This window comes from Ambystoma mexicanum, chromosome 7p (genome assembly GCF_040938575.1).
Source record: "Ambystoma mexicanum isolate Mex_15411 chromosome 7p, UKY_AmexF1_1, whole genome shotgun sequence".
Taxonomy (NCBI): domain Eukaryota; kingdom Metazoa; phylum Chordata; class Amphibia; order Caudata; family Ambystomatidae; genus Ambystoma; species Ambystoma mexicanum.
This window is the reverse complement of record NC_090939.1, coordinates 484083458-484106953: the sequence shown is the minus strand read 5'-3', so window position 1 is coordinate 484106953 and position 23496 is coordinate 484083458.

Sequence of the window (23496 nt, the reverse complement as noted above, 5' to 3'; positions counted from 1 at the left end):
CAGTTAATATAAGCCTTCTTCAGAGGGGAGCACTGTAAAACACCACACAAATATACTTCAAAATCACACAACCTCTTAGTTAAGAATCAGTAAATACCCATTTGGGATGGTATACAGCAGAGACCTACACCCTTAGGTGACTTCAATTGCTAGGGTGCTGTTGACATTAATGCATTACTGTTGGCATTCACAATTAGTTAAGAGCAAGTAAAAAGGGAAAGGTTATTAGAGCAAACAAGATACCACACATATTTCTTAACCAGGCAAACGCTTTCAGATCCCCCAATAAGAGTCATTCAGTTAAAACAGGCTAAGCCAAAATCAATAGGCAAGAGTCTATATGGGCTGAAGCACTTCTTTGAAGATGGGTAGACAAGTCTTTGCACAATACTTCAGAAGTCTTTGAAGAAAAAGATGAATCAATGAAGGGGGCCACAATCTGTTAGACTTGTGAGTAGTAGAAGATGCAAGCAACTCTAGAGCAAGAGGTAAGTTCTCTTAGACGTTGTACAGTATCTTCAAAATGAAGAAAAGGTGCAGAAGATGACTTCTATTCATGTACAGCTCTGCAGATTTCACTGTTCCTGGGTCTCAATTGTGGGGACAAAAGGGAGGATATCGGGGAACTCCTGCACTGCACTGGAATGGTTAAAACGTGCAACCGGCAAACTGCACTTTCTGTGGCTGTTGTGTTTCAGCTCCTCGCGTCTACCGCAAATAGCAACACTGCAGACCCTGGCTGTCCTGATGGACTTTCCTTGTGTCTGGGGTCCTGCACTCTGTTGAGGGGGCTCAGGCTCAGTCCATCCTGCTTACCTGGAGTCCGGAGGATCTTCCTGGAGCTCTTGGCCAACTTATAAGCAACGCACACAAACTGGGTTTCCTCTCCCTGGGTCCCCAGCAACTCTGTGGAAATTCAACCAGCTCTGAGATGGATGTCCAGGTGGCTTACTTTGGAGTTCATTGGTCCCACCAACTCAAGGGGAGAAGTCGTCTTTGCAGGGTGTTAGGAAAGATTTCATAATTGTATGTATTTTGCCTCCATGTGGCAACCCCCAAACTTTTTGTTGCTATTTTACACCCTGATCTAGACTTTGCCAGAGAAGCGCACCCTTCCGCCGCACTCATCTGGGTTTTCGCTCAATTCTTATGGGGAAACTGACATGCCCTTAAAACAGTCAGTACGGGGAGACTTTGTTTCCCTTAGTCCTTTTCTCATGTTGCAGCTTTTGTGCAACATAACACAAGAGGGCACTGTAAACTAAATTACCGCACTCTTGGGTCTCTAGTCATTCCAAAGGCCCTAGAAACCTCTCGCTGGACTTATTATGAACTGTGCAAGTGTGTCACGGACAGGACGGGTGGCAGCTATTGTTTCTTTTGTGTTTTGAACCCTTTTTTGCCATGTTATCCGTGCTTACCGTGTTTGGCACAAATAGGTGGCCTGGCTCCCAAAATGGCCATGCCACGAGGTTCTTTGTCCTTTCCGCTGACCGTCTTGCCCCTTCACCTTCCCCCAGGTCGAGCCGACCCGGGGCAGTCCTTATTTGGTCATGCACTTTCATGCGACACACAACGCTTTTGTGGGTTTCTTCATGCCTTGTGTGTGCCTCCAGGATGTGGGCTGGGATGTCTGGTCCCAATACACATCCTAGGTGCCAGAGAGTCTGGAGTGTCCTGAATGCCTGGGACCACCGTGGTCCGTGATAGGTAAACGTATGGTGTGAGTGTTTGTGAGCAGATCTCCCATTGGGTCCTCTCCGTTTTGGCGCGAAGGGAACTTTGGATAAGAGGAGGCTAAAAACACCACTACCATGTCAATCTCCTGAGTTCACACCGAACAAGGGATAAGGAGCCAAGTATCCTCGAACAAGAAGCTGAGTCGTGGAACCTCTGGTGACCCGCTGAAGGTTTGGCACCCTGAACTGCTGTCGTCCTGCAAGACCCCTCTGCATCTGATCGTCCTAGAAGGTCTGCGAAGGCGCTTCGACCCATTGGAATAGTGGGATCAACTATTCCCGGCACCTTCATCAAACCCTGCAAGTAAGCCCCTTCAGAAGTGTCCCTGGGCCAACCAGTGGGTTGACCAGCTTACCCAGGACACTTTACTCTGTCACCACTGCCGTTTCGGGGAAGCCCTCAAAACTTGGTTTACTGCTGCTCTGCGTCCATGGCACCCTCACACCGAATTTCGTACACTTGGCATTCGCAGGTCTGAAGTGAGACGAGTGCACTCGGACCACAGTAAACGCGGTTGCCGTGTTGCCCTGCTGTGGTAACAACCTGTGCACGTCCGCTGCATTTGGGAAACCCTCGACCCTGCATCCTGCTACGCAGAATCTACACGGTGTCGAGACGTCCTGATCATCGCAGCTGAACCTGCCAGCAATGTGAACTGAACTGGAGAAGTCTGGGTCTGCCTGCTTCGGGGACCGGTGAGTAGTCCATACCCCAACCGGTGGCCCCTCGTGCAGGAGCCTGTTTCTTTTCTACTGCTGGTGCGAAATAGCGACTCTATCCCGCACTCTCACCCTGCCTCTGCCCACAAGTGGAGGCCTTGCTTGAGTAGTGGGGACTTGTTCTGCATCACTTCATTCACCTTCCTGAACTGCCTGATATCCTTGAAGAGGCCCTCTTTTGTCCATTGGCACCAGCGCGCGCAGGTACTTTTGAGCACAAGGCTCCTCTCTTCGTAGGGCTCGGACTTCCTCCTAGTTAGCTGTATTTCGGATGTCGAACTGGGTCTAATGATTACTTGCACTGCCTGTTTTCCTCCCCATCTAGGTGGTCTACATATTACGTGCTCCTAACTCCTTAGACCCCTCGTCTTGTATATATATTGTATTGATTGTGATGTGTTGGTTTACTTTAGTATTATTGTGATTCTTTGCTATGGTCGATGTTACAAAGGCCTTGTAATACATGTGTCTATATTTTTAATATAACACCTGTCTGGAGTAATTTGTAAGAGTCCTTGCTTTGTGTGCTCATTGAGGTCTTTCAGTCACCCTCACCCCTCTTGAGACTTAGTCTTGACCACTGCCATCGCTACCCTGATTGGTCTGGCTTGTCCAGAGGTTACCCTGTTCCAAGAAACTAGGCTGGCCTTCTGAACCTCTGCCCCTCCAGGTCAGAGTTCAGAAATCCATCTTAACAAATTGGTGTACAGCAGTGGGATACGACTGAAGGTATCCAGTGTTGCGCATGAGCGAAGGCATTTCAAGTTATTTTTAACGGGATACGTAGTGAATTGTCGTAGTATAACTTTTTAAAGGCCATAGTCCTATCTAACAGTATGGAAACAAGTACCTTGTTAACTTTAAATGCTTCTAATTCAGAAACATTGAAAAAGATGTGTGCTGAGAGAGGTGTCTCCTCTCAAGGCACCAAAATGGAAATGATCCAAAGAATCATGGCGTGGCAAGAAGCTGAGCTTAGCGCTATAGCTTTGGAGGACAGTGCAGAAGCAGGTGGGGCTGCTCTCACTGGTAGAACTGACAGTTCTGCCACTGCACTGATCCACATCGACAATGAGGACAGAGACGATGAAATGTCCAATGTTTCCTCTGCCAGTGCTGATGAGGAAGCCATGCTTAAATTCAAGAAGCAAGAGCTGCTGTTTAGGCAGAAGGAGCTTGAGTTCAATATGGCCAAACTCCAGGAAGAGCTTGAGTTCAATAGAGCCAAGCTAAAGATCGAACAGGCAGAAAAACAGAAAGACAGGGATCACCAGTTGGAACTGGCCAAGCTTCAAGTCGGATCCAAGGGTCCTGGTCATTGGTCTGGGGCCTCCTCTAATCCAAGGTTTCCAAAAGATCTGCTCAGTGTGTATGAGGAAAAGAATGACATTATGGACTGGATGAATACATTTGATTATGCATGTGAAGTTCAAAACGTTGACAATGCTGATAAAATTGCCTGGTTACTTAGCAGACTGCCCCAATCTGGCTGCAGTGCCATTATGGAAATGTCAAAAGCTCTGAGAGCAGATTTTGCAATGTTGAAGCATACTCTAATTTTAAAGACTCCTGTGCAATACTTAAAAACATTCAGAGAGTATAAGAAAAAAGAAGGTGGTACTTGGGTATCTTATGTAACTGAATCCTTAAAAAACGTGACTGGCTGGGTCGAAGGTTATAAAGTTTCTACCTTTGAAGGTATGATAAGTCTTGTCATGCTGGAACATATTTTTGCATCTTCTTCCCCTGAGCTTAAGCAGCATTTGGCAGATTCAAAGGAGATAGATCCTAAGAAGCTTGCCATTGCAGCAGATGTATGGGTGTCACATCGAGTGTCCCATAAGGACAAGACTCATCCTGGTAAGCAGGAGGAAGGGAACATGTCCAAAGATAAGGAGGGTGGGGAAACTGATAAATCTTCTTCCCAAAGGGCCACAAAAAGAAAAATAAGGGTAAGACACAAGAGAACTCACAGGGTAGTGGAGGTCAGCCTCCAAAATAAAACTCTGGTTATAATAAGCCTCCCTATGTAAACAGACCCAATGGATCTTGTTTTGCTTGTGTAGCAACTGACCACGTGAAGGGGGATCCCAGATGTAAGGTGAAAACCTTGGGGGTCCACTCTTCTAATCCGGCCTTCTCCTACTACGAGGAAGAAGAGATTACCAGAGCATCCTTCTCCTCAGACTCCTTCCCCAGTGGGATAGAAGCTGATGTAGTTTTAGTTTTCCTGGGTTCCTGGGAGCCTTAAGTTGCAGAGGCTTATGCAAGGATTCCAGATAACACCAAGCACTACTTTAAAGACAGTGTGCTGATCAATGGAGTAGATACTCCATCTCTTAGGGATAGTGGGTGCAGTCGAACTGTAGTGGATTCTACTTTGGTAGACTCAGAGGAAGTTGCCGGAGCTACTCTGATGCCCACTAAGTTGGCTGACTGCCCACCTCTCATGTTCCCAGTAATACCTGTAAATCTTATTATCAATGTTACAGCAGTCAGGATTCCAGTGAGCATTCAGAGTGTCCCAAGAAAGGTCTTGTTGGGCAATGATCTCAGAGCTTTAGGGCTTGTGGGAGATACTGCTGACAGACCCTGCACAAGGTCTCAAGCGAGGGCAGCACTGGCCAAGACCAATGCTCTGCCCCAGCCAAAGGGGAAACCCAAGGCTAAAGGAGTCAAGAAACCAAAAAGAGTGAAAGAAAATATTCCCCCTAACTTGCCTACCACTGCGGTGGAGGTAGTTGGTCAATCACCCGGACCTGACGAGGAGGTGGTGATGCCTGAAGTATTTGACCCCAATGACCATCCTGAACTAAACGATTTGTTAGTAGAAGGTGGTCCTGCCAGGGAAGAATTCAGTAAAGGCCAACGTGAGTGCCCATTTCTGGAAGGCCTAAGGAGACAGGCCTGCTCCCAGCTTGAGGGTGAACCTCCTGGGAAACATCGTATTTATTGGGAAGGTGGACTCCTGTATAGTGAGCCCACAGGGTCTACAGAAGGAGACCATAGGAGGTTGGTGGTTCCCTTTGCTGTAAAACCCTTCCTCCTGCAGCTGGCACATGAAGTGCCCCTTGCTGGTCACCTTGGTATTAAGAGGACCAAGCAAAGATTATCCATGCACTTCTACTGGCCCAAGATGGAGGTGCAAATAGAAAGTCACTGCAGGAGTTGTGCCTCCTGCCAATTATCTGGTAAGAGTGGTTCAACAATCCAAGCTCCACTGGTACCACTCCCAGTTGTGGGAGTACCATTCGAGAGGGTAGGGATCGACATTGTTGGTCCCCTTGACCCCCAAACATCCTCCGGCAATAGGTTTATCCTGGTATTGGTCGACCATGCCACCAGATATCCTGAGGCCATCCCATTGAAGACTGTGACTGCCAAGTCAGTCACAAAAGCTTTACTCTGCATCTTTATTAGGGTTGGCTTCCCTAAAGAAGTTGTGTCTGACAGAGGCAGCAACTTTATGTCGAAGTATATGCAGGCTATGTGGAAAGAATGTGGGGTCACCTACAAGTTCTCCTCTGCATACCACCCCCAGACCAATGGTCTGGTGGAACGGTATAACAGAACGTTAAAAAGTATGATTGGGGCTCTGGAAGAACCTCAAAGAAGAAAATGGGATCTTCTTTTCCCATGTTTACTGTTTGCCTACCGAGAGATACACAGGAGGGTGTTGGCTTCAGCCCCTTCGAACTTCTGTTTGGTCACCCTGTGCGGGGACCTTAGCCATAGTCAAGGAGGGATGGGAGATGCCCACTCCCCCTATTACTACCAACATAGTAGACTATGTGTTAGGGCTCAGAAAAAGGATGGTACTCCTCATGGGTCTGGCTAGTGACAAGTTGAAGGCAGGACAAGCCCTGGTGAAACATTGGTATGGCCAGCAAGCTTCCCTCATCAACTTCACACCTGGTCAGCAAGTCCTGATCATGAATCCCATAAGGCCTAGAGCTTTACATGATAAGTGGTCAGGCCCTTACACAGTGGCGGAGCCCCTGGGTGAGGTCAACTATTTAGTGGACCTTGGACGGCCTGGATAGGCTCCAAAAGTGTTCCACGTAGATAGGCTGAAGGCTTTCATCCCAAGAGTTGAAATCTCAGCACTGCTATTGGCTTCCGAGATTGAGGAAGAGGAGTCTGAACCTCTCCCTGACCTGTTTCAAAGGAGTCCTTCAGATAGCTCCTTTGAGGGTGTCGAGTGGCCCCTCACCTGACTTCTGATCAGCAGGTTGAGGTGAAAAGTTTGCTTAGGCAATTTTCCCCCCTGTTTTCACAGTCCCCTGGTTTGACACCTCGGTGCAAACATAACATAGACACAGGAGACAGTGTACCTTCCAAAAGTAGGGGATTCAGAATGTCAGACAAAGTACGGTCTTACATTAAGACGCAGGTCAACAAAATGTTAGATCTTGGAGTGATTGAACCCTCTAGTAGCCCTTGGTCCAGCCCTGTGGTTTTGTTTCCAAAAGCAGGTACTTCCGAATTGAGGTTTTGCGTTGATTACAGGGCTCTGAATGCTGCCACCAAGACAGATGCCCACCCCGTGCCTTGAACAGATGAGCTTGTGTATACCTCCAAGTACCTCAGCACATTTGACCTCACTGCAGGCTATTGACAAATAGCCCTCGCAGAACATGCCAAGGAGAAGACCGCGTTCTCAACTTTACCAGTTCAGGGTAATGCCTTTTGGGTTGAAGAATGCACCTGCCACTTTCCAAAGGCTTGTGAATCATGTGTTGAATGGGTTGGATGAATTCTGTCTTGCATATCTGGATGATATAGCAGTTTTCAGTGCCACCTGGGAAGACCATATGAAACACCTTGGGATTGTGTTACAGGCTCTTCAGAAAGCCCACTTGACCATAAAGGCCTGTAAATACCAGATTGGACAAGGCTCAGTGGTTTACCTTGGACATGAAGTAGGTGGAGGGAGGATGCAGCCTCTACCCAGTAAAGTACAAGCAATACAAGACTGGCCTACCCCCACTACACAGACCCAAGTGAGAGCCTTCTTAGGACTCACAGGGTATTATAGAAATTTCATGGCAGACTATGGCACCATAGCTGCCCCTCTGACTGCTCTCACCACTCCAAAGGAACCCAAGAAGGTAACTTAGACTGAAGAGTGTGAGAAGGCCTTCAATGGCTTAAAAGACTCCTTGTGCCAGGCCCCTGTACTCAGGGCCCCTGATTACCAAAGACCTTTTATTGTGCAGACAGATGCGAAGGGTAAGGAACACCTGATTGACTTCATTAGTAGCCAGTTTAAGGTCAGAGAGCTCAGATGGTCCACAGTAGAGAAAGAATGTTTCTCTGTTGTGTGGGCCCTACGGAAGCTGAGGCCCTACCTCTATGGGACCCACTTCACTGTGCAACCTGACCATAATCCCTTAAAGTGGCTGATGAACATGAAGGGAGAGAATCCAAAGTTGCTTAGGTGGTCCATCAGTCGACAAGGCTTCGACTTCACTATTGAGCATAGGCCAGGTGTCCAACATAACAATGCTGATGGGTTGTCCAGAATGTTTAACCGACCTGAACAAGAAACTCATCCAGGGGTGGATTAGTTCCCCCTGTCCTTAGTCTGGGAGGGGCGAGTGTTAGGAAAGGTTTCATAATTGTATGTATTTTCCCTCCATGTGGCAACCCCCAAACTTTTTGCTGCTGTTCTATACCCTGATCTAGACTTTGCCAGAGAAGCGCAGCCTTCCGCTGCACTCCTCTGGGCTTTCGCTCAATTTTTATGGGGAAACTGACATGCCCTTAAGACAGTCAGTACAGGGAGACTTTGTTTCCCTTAGTCCTTTTCTCATGTTGCAGCTTTTGTGCAACATAACACAAGAGGGCACTGTAACCTAAGTAACCGCACTCTTGGGTCTCTATTCCAAAGGCCCTAGAAACCTCTCGCTGGACTTATTATGAACTGTGCAAGTGAGTCACGGACAGGACTGGTGGCAGCTATTTTTTTTGTGTGTTTTGAACCCTTTTTTGCCATGTTGTCCGCGCTTACCGTGTTTGGCACAAATAGGTGGCCCGGCTCCCAAAAAGGCCATGCCACGAGGTTCTCTGTCCTGTCCGCGACCATCTTGTCCCTTCACCTTCCCCCAGGTCGAGCGAACCCGGGGAAGTCCTTATTTGGTCATGCACTTTCCCGCGAAACACAACGCTTTCGCGGGCTTCTGCATGCCTTATGTGTGCCTCCAGGATGTGGGCTGGGATGTCTGGTCCCGATACACTTCCTGGGTGCCAGAGAGTATGGAGTGTCCTGAATGCCTGGGACCACTGTGGTCCATGATAGGTCCACGTATGGTGTGATTGTTTGTGACCAGATCTCCCATTGGGTCCTCTCCATTTTGGCGCAAAGGGAACTTTGGATAAGAGGAGGCTGAAAACACCACTACCATGTCGAACTCCTGAGTTCACACCCAACAAGGGATAAGGAGCCAAGTATCCTGCAACAAGAAGCTGAGTCAAGGAACCGCTGATGACCCGCTGAAGGTTTGGCACCCTGAACTGCTGTCGTCCTGCGAGATCCCTCTGCATCTGATCGCCCTAGAAGGTCTGCGAAGGCGCTTTGACCTATTGGAATAGTGGGATCAACTATTCCTGGTACCTTCATCAAACCCTGCAAGTAAGCCCCTTCAGAAGTGTCCCTGGGCCAACCAGTGGGCTGACCAGCGGGGGAAGCCCTCAAAACTTGGTTTACTGCTGCGCTGCATCCACGGCACCCTCACACCGAATTTCGTACACTTGTCATTCCCATGTCTGAAGTGAGACGAGTGCACCCGGACCAGAGTAAACGCGGTTGCCGTGTTGCCCTGCTGTGGTAACAACCTGTGCACGTCCTCTGCATTTGGGACACCCTCGACCCTGCATCCTGCTACGCAGAATCTACATGGTGTCGAGACGTCCTGATCATCGCAGCTGAACCTGCCAGCAACATGAACTGAACTGGAGAAGTCTGGGTCTGCCTGCGTCGGGGACCGGTGAGTAGTTCATACCCCAACCGGTGGCCCCTCGCGCAGGAGCCCGTTTTTTTTCTACTGCTGTTGCGAAATAGCGACGCTATCCTGCACTCTCACCCTGCCTCTGCCCACAAGAGGAGGCCTTGCTTGAGTAGTTGGGACTTGTTCTGCATCGCTTCATTCACCTTTCTGAACTGCCTGATATCCTTGAAGAGGCCCTCTTTTGTCCATTGGCACCAGCGCATGCCGGTACTTTTGAGCACAAGGCTGCTCTCTTCATAGGGCTCGGACTTCCTCCTAGTTAGGTGTATTTCGGATGTATTTCGGATGTCGAACTGGGTCTAATGATTACTTGCACTGCCTGTTTTCCTCCCCACCTAGGTGGTCTACATATTACATGCCCCTAACTCCTTAGACCCCTCGGTCTTATATATATATTGTATTGATTGTGATGTGTTAGTTTACTTTAGTTAAGAGATTTTGGCATTAGTGGACAGATGAGGTTAGGCGCCCTGCCCAGAGTTGGGGTGTGTTATTGGGCTGCAAATGGGAGCAAGTTGTAGTTACCCTGCCAAGGTAGCTACGTCAGAGAAAGTGTTAAGAATGGGTTTGCTACCATGAATTGCGCACACAAACACGGTTGTTAGAGCTCATTGAGCACTATTTAATACAGATCAAAAACAGCCGACACGTGTTTCGAGCTTCACCGCTCTTTTTCCAGGCTGCAAAGTCATATCCATGATTTTTTGCAAATGTACATATTTATATGATCATATGTATCAAACAAAATAGAACAAAGCCAACAGGCCCGAACAGCAAGAGGTGGTGGGGTTGGTCAGTGGCGGGAAAAAATAATAGTAATCCAACACAAAAAATCCAATATGCATTGACAAAAGATAATAATCAATAGTTAAAGAAACACCACATATTGATAAAAAAGATATTCATGAAAAGGATATGATATGTTGGCAATATGGTTAGCCATCCATAGAAGACAGTAAGCACACATAGTGAGGGAAAACAAAAGGTAAAATTAATCAACAACTTATTGGAGTAAGAGCAGTCATGTAAGCACAACCATGGTCACCCATTGTGCTATGTAATTAAACGGCAAATTTGCCTCATCCAAATTTTAAAAATGTACCTTGTAAAAGCTTGTACCAGAAGACTAGTAAAAAACAGAGAAAAAATAAGATCAGCATGCCACTGGGCACATTCCTAGTTTGGGGATTAAAGTTCAACTAGATAATGTACATATCATAATAATAACTAGCTGATTAGCCTTACCTATAGAGTGATACGTGAGAGAAAAGAAAATTATATACAGGGTGCATTCACCGGCTCCACTGCAATGTAAAATGATATGTGTTACCTGTATTTCACGTGCAACTAATGTAAAACAAGTTAAATTAAATAATTTTAGGCATGCATAAACATTCCTATATAGTTGCAGTTGCAATTAAACCACTGTCCAAGGGTAATAATTGTCCAAGGTGTGAGGGTCAGCATGGGAGCACCGTGATATTCAAGGGGAGACAAAAACAAACAACAGCCGTTTTTTACAGATGTTAGCCGGGCCTCAATTAATGCACGCAAAGTTAAAAGAGAGTCACATGCGTATGGCCCCTGCCCTTGGTAGGTGAGCAGGGGTCTGCACGAAAGACTTCGCTTACCGGCGTTTCTGCACGTAGAGGGAAAACAGGAGCCTCGCGCATGCAAGCAGCGCTCCTGTAAATACAAGTTGATTGTGCTGATAACTGCAAGGCTAAAACCCGCAAACACAGCATAATCTGGCGGCCATATTAGAGGTAGAATTGCCAGAAAGCAGATATACAAAAAAGCAGCCAGTAGTCCGCATTGTGGTAATGCCTATTATTAGGCACTGAAATTAAGTACTTAATAAAATGCACATTTTTAGGGGCTTGATAGAGTAAAAATCAAGAAAACCTTGAAATTAGGATTATTAAAGTAACGCTTAAAATGCAGAAATTAGCAAGGTGTTTGTCTGAAAATTAAGATTTGGGTGTGCGCAATTCATGGTAGCAAACCCATTCTTAACACTTTCTCTGACGTAGTACCTTGGCAGGGTAACTACAACTTGCTCCCATTTGCAGCCCGATAACACACCCCAACTCTGGGCAGGGCGCCTAACCTCATCTGTCCACTACTGCCTAAATCACTTAACTACTTACCTTGGACAACGAGGATTGACTGCCAGCCCTTCATTAATTGATTTGAATATGGCACAAGCAGCAGAATATTTATTAACCCGTGAAGATTACATTAAAGCTTTGTTTGCATCCAGGGGTTCAACACTGAACCTCTTTAAAAGACTAACTTCGGAAACTGAGGTTCTCAGATCTAAATTTATCAGATTGGAACGTTTTAGTGTTAAAGAAATTAACAAATTCTGGGAACAAACCACCCTTACCCATTACCTTCAAGAAAATAAAATCCCACGTGGACATCGCATATTAATTTTGCCAGATTTTGAGGATCCGGCAGATGGACTCTTAGCAACAGAATGGGAATCTAACCTAACTACCAGTTCCAATAACATGCTCAGGCTACTAATTGAAATTGCCAAACGTGACCATGCGCCAATTGTTATTCAGATTGATGCACTCAAAGAAGAGATTGCCCTTTTTTGATGCACCAAGTACAACTATTTGATATTGATATGGCCGCCAGATTGTGCTGTGTTTCCGGGTTTTAGCCTTGCAGTTATCAGCACAATCAACTTGTATTTACAGGAGTGCTGCTTGCATGCGTGAGGCTCCTGTTTTCCCTCTACGCGCAGAAACGCCGGTAAGCGAAGTCTTTCGCGCAGACCCCTGCTCATCTACCAAGGGCAGGGGCCATACGCATGTGACTCTCTTTTAACTTTGCGTGCATTAATTGAGGCCCGGCTAGCATCCGTAAAAAACGGCTGTTTGTCTTTGTCTCCCCTTGAGTCTCGCGGTGCTCCCATGCTGACCCTCACACCTTGGACAATTATTACCCTTGGACAGTGGTTTAATTGCAACTGCAACTATATAGGTATGTTTATGCATGCCTAAAATTATTTAATTTAACTTGTTTTACATTAGTTGCACCTGAAATACAGGTAACACATATCATTTTTACATTGCAGTGGAGCCGGTGAATGCACCCCGTATATAATTTTCTTTTCTCTCATGTATCACTCTATAGGTAAGGCTAATCAGCTAGTTATTATTATGATATGTACATTATCTAGTTGAACTTTAATCCCCACACTCGGAATGTGCCCAGTGGCATGCTGATCTTATTTTTTCTCTGTTTTTTACTAGTCTTCTGGTACAAGCTCTTACAAGGTACATTTTTAATGTTGGATGAGGCAAATTTGCCGTTTAATTACATAGCACAATGGGTGACCATGGTTGTGCTTACATGACTGCTCTTACTCCAAAGTTGTTGATTAATTTTACCTTTTCTTTTCCCTCACTATGTGTGCTTACTGTCTTCTATGGATGGCTAACCATATTTACCAACATATCATATCCTTTTCATGAATATCTCTTTTATCAATATGTGGTGTTTCTTCAACTATTGATTATTATCTTTGTCAATGCATATTGGATTTTTTGTGTTGGATTACTATATTTTTTTCCGGCCACTGACCACCCCCAACCCCTCTTGCTGTTCAGGCCTGTTGGCTTTGTTATATTTTGTTTGATACATATGATCATGTGAAATATGTACATTTGCAAAAAATCATGGATATGACTTTGCAGCCTGGAAAAAGAGCGGTGAAGCTCGAAACACGTGTCGGCTATTTTTGATTTGTATTAAATAATGCTCAATGAGCTCTAACAACCATGTTTGTTTGCACAATTCATGGTAGCAAACCCATTCTTAACACTTGGTTTACTTTAGTATTATTGTGATTGTTTGCTATGGTCGATGTTACAAAGGCCTTCTAATAAATGTGTCTATATTTTTAATATAAACCTGTCTGGAGTAATTTGTAAGTGTTCTTGCTTTGTGTGCTCATTGAGGTCATTCAGTCACCCTCACCCCTCTTGAGACTTAGGGCCTCATTACACGGATGGCGGTAGAGATTTACCGGTACCGGTAAAATACCGGTACCGGTAAATCCCTACCGCCTTACTACGAGGTCCCTTAGCGGGTTGGTGCTTTAACGCCTGCTTTTTGCAGGCGTTAAAAACCAACCCACTAAAGGACCTCGGAGCTAATTACGGCACCGCAAAATTGCGGTGCTGTAATTAGCGCCTTCCCCATTCCCATAGAGCCCTATGGGGCAGAAATGGGAATGGGGAAGGGCAATGGCGGAAGGGGGATTTACCGCCCCACCAACCTTGGAATGGGGCGGTAAATCCCCTTTCCGCCAAGGCGGTGCCGGTATTTTACCGGCATGAGCCATGGCGCTAATAGCGCCATGGCTCACCGCCTTCCGTGTAATGAGGCCCTTAGTCTTGACTGCCGCCATCGCTACCCTGATTGGTCTGGCTTGTCCAGAGGTTACCCTGTTCCAAGAAACTAGGCTGGCCTTCTGAACCTCTGCCCCTCCAGGTCAGAGTTCAGAAATCCATCTTGACACAGGGGCTTCTCTGTCGATGCAAACTTGGCATTTCGGCACTGCAGCAGGGCTTCACCAGGCCAACCAATGGTCCAGGAGTTGCAGAAGGCATCCTATTCAAGTTCTTCTGTGTTCCTTCGTCCAGTGGTCGACTCTGCCTTCCAAGTCACAGGATTCACCTTTTATACAGTTCTCTCCCTTTCATTTCAGCCTAGCTGTCGCTCACCCAGCAGGGTGGCTGTCCTTGCCGGACAGTCAGCCAGCCAATCATCACAGAGTGCATTTGGGTCTCCTAGGAGACTAAGCACAGGGAGTTTCGAGTACCTCCTCACTTCCTGCTTACCCCAGAAACCCTAGAGCCAGAGGCGGGCTTCACTCATGAATCCCACCAAAGGCAAAATGAACAAAGGGACCAAACCTGGTTTGGCGCGCAGAGTAAATCTCAAGAAGGACCTTTTCACAAAGAAATAGCAAAAAAAGAAGACCAGGGCCATTTTGACAAAAATGGCACCCATGGGTGCTTTACTGCAGCTTCGAATGCAGCCCGCCGTAAATGCACACCACAGTAGTAAAAACGAAACCACTACCACCAGCCATTCAGTGAGGAAAGGGTAACATAATGTTACCCAAGAAGCTAGACAAAGGGGATACTAGGTAACCCCTCCAGCACCCTATTGTAAGATAGTGTGTGCTGGGTCTAGAAAGTTACAAATGTAAGTAAAGTCAATTTCACTTTACTTACTTCACTTTACTTTACTGCTCTGGGAAACAGTAGTTCATGCCAGAGAAGGTAGTTAAACCTGGGGAAATCTAAGAGACTTCCCTGTGTCACTGCACTAAAAGTGCTGTGTGACACAATGTAAAAGTTGATGCCTATGGAGTTTGTCAGACTCCAGAACCAAAAGAAACATAAAGTACCAAAGAAATAACAGTAAAATACACAAGAGAGTGGGGAAAAGGATCTCACTCTATCCAGGAAAAAACAAAATCAAGTCCTCAAAATCCAGCAAAGTTCCTGGGGGTCTCTAAGGTAGAGGGAATTGTCACATTTCTGAGAATTCTCCCTAACACCATCTTAGAGACAGGCAGGTCAGCGTGGGGCACGCTGATCCCCACGATCTGTCCGTGAAATGGCGATTTTCAGAACGTAATGCCACAGATGATAGCACTTACTGAATTGAAGCACAAGTTGTGCTTAATGGAGACGAGGTGGACACGTGGCACAGCGGGTGTCTAGCTGCATGGGTGCTGCTGTATTCCTTTGTCAGGGTGATCTTGGAGCAGGTCTTCAGGGGACAGGGATCCAACCCTCTCCATGGCAGGGAGGCTGGATAATGGCCTCACAGGGCAAACAGCCTTCTTCTAAGGGCCTTACTCATCGGGCTGGCATTTCCGCCTGCGGATGACGGTGATTTGGCAAAATGGACACTGGTTGCTAGGAGACAAGGGCCAGCCACCAGATCAGCTGGAGAGTTTGCCGGCCATCTTAGAGGCAGGCAGGTCGGCGTGGGGCACGCTGATCCCCACGATCAGTCCGTGAAATGGCGATTTTCAGAACGTAATGCCACAGATGATAGCACTTACTGAATTGAAGCACAAGTTGTGCTTAATGGAGACGAGGTGGACACGTGGCACAGCGGGTGTCTAGCTGCATGGGTGCTGCCGTATTCCTTTGTCAGGATGATCCTGGAGCAGCTCTTCAGGGGACCGGGATCCAACCCTCTCCAGGGCAGGGAGGCTGGATAATGGCCTCACAGGGCAAACAGAGCCTTCTTCTAAGGGCCTTTCTCGTCGGGCCAGCGTTTCCGCCTGAGGGTGTCGGTGAGTGGGAAAAAAGGACGGTGGTTGCTAGGAGACAAGGGCTAGCCTCCAGATCAGCTGGAGAGTGTGCCGGCCATCTTAGAGGCAGCCAGGTCGGCGTGGGGCACGCTGATCTCCACGATCAGTCTGTGAAATGGCAGTATTTTTGGAGTGTATTGCCACAGATGATTGTACTTACTGAATTGAAGCACAAGTTGTGCTTAATGGAGACGAGGTGGACACGTGGCACAGCGGGTGTCTAAGTGCATGGGTGCTGCCATATTCCTTTGTCAGGATGATCCTGGAGCAGATCTTCAGGGGACAGGGATCCAACCCTCTCTAGGGCAGGGAGGCTGGATAATGGGCTCACAGGGCAAACAGGGCCTTCTTCTAAGGGACTCGTTAGACCGGCGTTTCCGCCTGTCAGCATCGGTGATTGGGCAAAAAGGATGCTGGTTGCTAGGAGACAAGGGCAAGCCTCCAGATCAGCTGGAGAGTGCGCCGGCCATTTTAGAGGCAGGCAGGTTGGCATGGGGCACGCTGATCCCCACGATCGGTCTGTGAAAGGACGATTTTCGCGGCGTAGTGCCACAGCTGATTGCACTTACTGAATGCACAAGTTGTGCTTAATGGAGACGAGGTGGACATGTGGCACGGCAGGTGTCTAGCTGCAAGGGTGCTGCTGTATTCCTTCGCCAGGATGGTCCTGGAGCAGCTCTTCAGGGGAGAGGGATCCAACCCTGGTTGCTAGGAGACAACGGCCAGCATTCAAATCAGCTGGAGAGTGTGCTGGCCATCTAAGAGGCAGGCAAGCAGGTTCTTATGTGTTTAATGCCTCTCACCCTTCCTTCTGGCATTCACAGCAAGATGGTTGTAACTTTTTGCCGTTCTGACGTCAATGCATAAACATTACATACTTCCAGGCCACTCTAGACCTGAACCCATCGATTAAGAGTGTTGAACTCTTTATGTTGTTTTCAAAGCATGATCAGAGGCCAGGTACTGTGGAAGAACCTGGAGTGTGCCTATAAACTCTCTGCATGATGAGTGCATAGCATAGTGTGTTATCGATACACCATGTCTTGGGGTCCCATGTCTATACTGTGGTAACTGCCTTTTACTTAGCAGTACTGTCGTGGGACACTGTTGAGTTTCCCTGAAAAGTGTGTGTCATTTTTTTGTTGGCAGAGTTCATACTGTATTCAGTGATTATGTTTGCGAGTTGGCGAGACTGCAGCGTACTGCCCCAGCTGCAGGTATAATAATATTTGACTGTTTCACAGTATTTTTTTAGTGCTGTCTTGGCAGCTGTGGCATTGTCAGTTCCACTGATAATTAGCTGACATCCATTCCCGGAGTGTATACCTCCATAAGGCAGCTCATTCTGGACTATTGCTATCACACACTTTGCGCCACCTTTTGACACTGCCCTCTCATATGACTTTCAACGCATCTTGCACTCATCCCCTTGGTAAATGCAGGTTCCCGCAGCAGGCCTTTGTTGGTTGTGCTCTGTCTGCTCCCTTAATTGATGTGGGTCTACCGGTATCTTGACAAAGCACTTCATGGAAGCCTATGGCTCGGTCGGTCCAGCTTCCTCAGTGTGCCGCAATCTCTGCACTTAAAGTAAAACATGGGGCAAGTGAGTAGTTTGTTGTCTAATTATTTGGGCTGTAATTAATACAGTATTGCAGACCTCGAACCTGCACCTCGCCTACGTCTCTTCAAACGGGTAAGATAAATAAACGGCTACCTTGTTAAGCCCCAGAACCTTATGTTCTATTACCTTCCTCAAGTCGTCGAAGCACTGCAAGAAGTAAATACATTGACATTATTGTTCGATTAAACTTCTTTGTCGAATGCTGCCGTTCTCCAAATAATATCATCATTTTTCCCCAAACGATGTTCTTTCATCAGTTTCCATTAATGCAGACCTGCACTATTATATCAGTTCCTTCCCCTCTTCGATCATGTACAGTGGATTTTCCTCGCGGCATTCCGGCATGGGGCTCATTAATCAGGCTGCAGGCACAAAGCTACAGTCTCCGGGATGCCACTTATGCTAGCTGTTGCCATGGCGACAAAGTTTTCAAGCATCTCTTATTGAAACTACTTAAGAAGACTGCCTCGAAAGAAACAATGATTTTGCACCATGAGTGCATAAGCAGTTTTAGCTATGAAGATGATCTGTCTAAAAATGACAGGCACAATATTGCCTGCAGAACCTCAGCTATGAGGTCCAGGTAGATTATTTAATGGCAGGCAATTTGCCAGTCTATAAAAACATCGCCTAATTCTGAACCAATTATTTGCGGTGAAATGTGTTAATGCAAAACCGTAGTATGTACATAAGCAATATACATGCTTAATGAATCGATGTCATGCATCAGTCATAGTATTTCTAGACGTTTACAAGCCATCTTCACTCCATCCAGTGGTACCTGCTGCGGTCTGACCTGGAAGTCAGAAGAAGCCTCACACTGGCGACCATTGAGCCTCCTGCTGCTGATGATCCAATGGTCAGCATAGTTGTCTCTAATGAGGGACCCTCAGTTGTCCGGGGTGGTTTCTTCCATTCCGCATCCACAGGTGGTGTTGTCTGTACTTCCTTGAGCTCATTGAGCCATAGTGGTACCATTTATCTGACCCCTGACTAACCTGCAACACAAGGGTTACCTGACCTGTAGCACTGATGAACACTGTTTAAGAATAGGACTTGCACTTCTTAGATTTAGTTAATAGCTGACCGTGCCTTATAATCTTATAAGGGCTTTGATTTGTTTTTAACATATTTCCCCATCTTTAGGAACTGTTACAGTATTTCATATTGAAACTGTGTTAATACTAAAGTGGTCTGAACCCCATTGTGTGTCCCCAAACTGTATAAAACACTTTAGTTGCACGGATGTTAAGGTGAGACTTTAACACAACAAAACCCCTGAAATTCACATAAACCAACATTAACTTTGCACCCCCTGTTGTGCAACCTATGACCACAATGGTGACCTCACAGATGACATCACTGATGGCATCCCTAATTACATTAAAACAGTAACTGGCTCTAAGCATGGCTTTCCGTAATGTTTAGTGTGCATGGCCAAATATATTGAACAAAGTAATGTGCCAGTAGTTATGGTTTTCAATCCTGGACACTGGCCACGGCATTCAGCCGTGCCCACTGTATATTTTAAAACACTAACAGGCCACCAACCATAGCCTTTGGCTTTCACCAGTAGCTACGGCTTCAGCCTTCAGCCATGTGCACTGTATGTTATATACACTAACCAGCCATTAGCCAAGGCCATCAGCACAATGGTGGCCAGTAGCCAGGGTCGCTGAAACTAAAGTTTTTCTCTTGAATTTTTTTGAGGTTTTGTTACAATGTATTGCTCACCATACTGTCCATGCAACTAACATTTTTTTGTTGAACTTCAAGGGTTTTGTTATTCCATAGATTATTGACGCACATTGTGAGTGGCCACCAATTTCTGCCACGCCCACTCTCCATTTTGGAACAATACCAGACCATTAGCCATAGCCTGCAGCTATGACCGTTGGGCAAGGCCACACCATCTTTTGAAATAAGTGAAAGCCATCGCTCAAAGACGTTTATTAATCACAAACTGCTTTTGACCTGTTTTCACATTGATATTGTTTTATATAAAAGATTGCAGACTTTGAAAATTCACAATATTGTTTAGGCAATGAGCAGTGATATTAAATTATGTCCCAAGGATCATACATTTTGGTTAAGCACCGTGCTACAAGACCATTGTTTTATGGTTGGTCCCTTTGTGACTGTTCTGATACATCACACAACCCCAACTAATCGCATTTAAACAGAACGGAAAAGCCTTTTTGAGAATTATATATATATATATATATATATATATATATATATATATATATATATATATATATATATATATATATATATATAAATTACAACAGGTTATTCTAGTTTGATGAAGATAATGTAATTTAGGTGTAACAGTAACTTTGCAGAAATACTACACTCAATATATCTCAAAATCTAACTTTACAGGACTACCTACCAGACATATACCTACATGTGTAATTTTGTAAGACTTGTTTTCATAGCTGCGGCTATGGGATATGATGGGGGCTGTTTGTGTCAGTGGTTGCCACAATGTATAGCCGACCATTCAGAACTTGTGCTGCAGCTGCGCTGGCACACATGAAATATATCTGTGTCAATAATTCAACCAATGACAGTGCGGGATGCACAAACGCGGCTGCGCCCATGCCGTATGACAAAATTAATGTGTGCACAATTGACCACTCGAAACACATGCAGTGACTACGTTGAAAAACATGACATATATCCGCATCAACAATTCAACTAATGACAGCGCGGGATGCATACACGTGTCTACTCCCACACCATATTACAAAATCTGTATTTGCAAAATTGGCCAATCAAAATATGTGTCAACATCCTCAACCAATCATTTGTCGAGTTGCGCAGATGTATCTACGATGATAACCCGCGCATGCAATATTAACCAATCAGAAAGTATTCTGGCTGCGTGACCACATGACATACCCAGGTCAACAAATCAACCAATGACAGTGCAGGATGCATAGACGCGGCTATGTCCAAAACGTATGATGAAATCTACACGTGCAACATTGACCAATCAGAATGCATAAAATTCCTTAACCACGGATATTCAACACACCCAAAGCAAATCACTCAATATTTGTCATTGCTTTCCGTCCTTGCTAGTGAACAGGTTTCCTCAGTAAATGCAAGATCTAGTGGCTTTTCATTCCTTACTTTGTCATTCTTTTTACTCACTTTGTACCTAATCCTCTTTTCGCTTGTCTTGTTATTTTTTCTGTTTGACTTTTCTGTTTTAGTTTGAGTGTTTCTGTTTTCTTTTTTCTTTTTTGAAACATATTTTATTTTATGGGGCATTGTCCTTTTTGAGTTGTCATTTTTGTTTTATATTTTCCTCCCCTGTCAGACATTTAACAGCATGCCTGACCCAACTGGCAGCAGTGAGCACAATGAATTCTGAGTTCCAAATCCATCCCCACCACATAAAAGGGCTACAGTAATGAAGGCTACATGAGATAGTTAGAGGTACTTTTGTGTAAAGGCACAGTGTTGCAGAAATAAGTCTGAGGAGGTGCAAAGCACTTTGTGACAGAAGAAGAGGTGGTGGGGCCCTTTGAAATGTTCCATCACAAAGCTTGTGGATCAATGCTTATCAACCATCTAGTACGGGTCCACTGGAATGATGATGCGTACAGGAAGGCTCATCAGCATCACAAGATCCGGATGTATGGATCTCGTTCATTATGTTTGCGAGTAACTGCACCTCCTCCATCAGCACCTGCATCCATCATCGCAACACCTCCAACCAATATTGAAGCCACATCTTCACCTCCTGAGACCTCACTTCCACCTGCTGCCATGCTGCCGGCACCCAAAGTATCTGTTATGGCAATCATGTGCACTATATGCCACAATTGGGTTGTCATGGGAGGTGCCACAGTAGAGGATTGGCAAAAGAGTATCTCTCAGTATCGGATTCATTGCCATCCTGATTTTTCTGTTTTAAATTGGCATTTCCCCCCCTTTTTTAGAAAAAAAAACATAATAACAATAACAAAATTGAAAACATATATGTTCCTTTTTGTTTTAATTCCCTTTGTTACATGTTTTGTCCAAATGGTTTTTTCCTTCCCTGTTCCACCCACCTCTTTCCATCCCCCAAAACTGCCCTTTTTAAGGGCCACCCTCCAAGTTATAAAAATAGATGAAATGAAACACAGACTGCAAAAATAAATGTCAACATTTTTTGTAATCTATTTTCTTTTTGAGTCACTGAAATGTATTTTTCAAAATATTCCCTTGTAGCCGTGACATACTGCGCTGTGAGTGGCTTTCCCTTAGCCGCAAATACAACTTTCAGTCGTTGCTGCTATTATATGCACCTCCAAATCTTGGCATACCATTGACTAGTGCTGAAACCGCGGTTTTAAAATTATATTTAAAAAAAAGGATGACATATATATATATATATGTATATTCTGTAGTTCTTTTATGTTCTATTTTGCAATATATACAGTGTAACAGAAAGTTTGAATAGAGTACAGATGCATGAGTACATTCTGTAATGTCGGAATTGGGGGATAGGGGTATAAAGGGTGCGACGAGATGAGGTAGCGGTATAGAGGGTGTGAATATGGTATACCGATTAAAGAAGACACAGTAGTGCTACAATGACAGTAGTAAAATTAACAGTAACATGAGTGGGTGGGAGTAGTCAGGGCTAGATAAACTGGGTGAGAAAATATGGTGTGTGGTTGCAATAGAGAAGGTATGGTAGGTTGAGTGAATGTACAGAAAGTGGCATACAATACGTGCACACAAGTAGACACACTCGCCATGGCCATAATAATATGTCCACAGTAATATTATCATAATTTTCACTTTTCTGTCTATAAATGTTTTTATATAATTGGTTACAGAACATAATTCATAAAAGACAATTAGTTACACTTGTGCACATGCATTAAGGGCCCAATTCACAGAATCTGGTGCAGAAGCACCGCAAGTGCCTCGCGCAGAGAGGGAGCGTGTGCCACGCGTGCGCCAGCCGCAACACAAAACAGCATTTTCGCGCACCGCATATTTATGGATTTCCCGAGTCATTAACAGCCGTGGCAGAGTGAACATCTAGCAGCGCCAGTTACGCCCCCAACACGCCCCTTGCACAGGAAAAAGCCATTGAAATCCCCAATACGTCCCAAAGGTCCACGCTATCCGTGGCCCAGCATACAGCCCCCTACATCGTAATTGTTTGAAAAATCTGCGTGTACCCCGCTCGAGCGAGCCAAATCGCATGAAACTGGCCTTGCATAACCCTGTGAATACGTGCACCCTGCTCGCGACAGCCAAATCACATGAAAAGGGCATACCATAACCCTGTGAATACGCATACCTGCACGTGCAATCCAAATCACGTGAAAACGGCCTTGCGTACCCCCGTGAATACGCATACCCTGCTTGAGCCACCAAATCGCATGAAAAGGGCCTTGCGTACCCCGTGAACATGCGCACCCCACTCGCGCCAGCCAAATCGTGTGAAAAGGGCCTTGCGTACCCCCATTAATACGCACACCCCGCTCGCGCCCCTCAAATTGCGTGAAAAGGGCCGACTGTAACCCAGTGAATACACGTACCCTGCTCATGCAAACCAAATCGCGTGAAAAAGGCCTTGCGTACCCCCGTGAGTATGCGTACCCCGCTCGCGCCAGGCAAATCACATGAAAAGGGCCATGCGTACCCCCGTGAATATGCGCACCTCGATCGCGCCAGCCAAATCGCATAAAAAGGGCCTTGCGCACCTCCATGAATACACGCACCCTGCTGGCGCCAGCCAAATCGCGTGAACAGTTCCTCACGTACCCCCATGAATACGCGTACCCCACTCGTGCGAGCCAAATCGCATGAAAAGGGCCACGCGTGCTGACATCAGCCGCCAACACACCCCGCAGGCAGCCCACATCAGAAGGGATCCCCCAACACCTGACCATACCCCACAGGCAGCCCACACCCCAGGCGACCCACAAACACCCCTCACCATACCCAGAAGGCAGCCCACACCACAGGGGATCCCCAACGCCCGTGACCATACCCCGCAGGCAGCCCACACCACAGGGGACCCCCAAC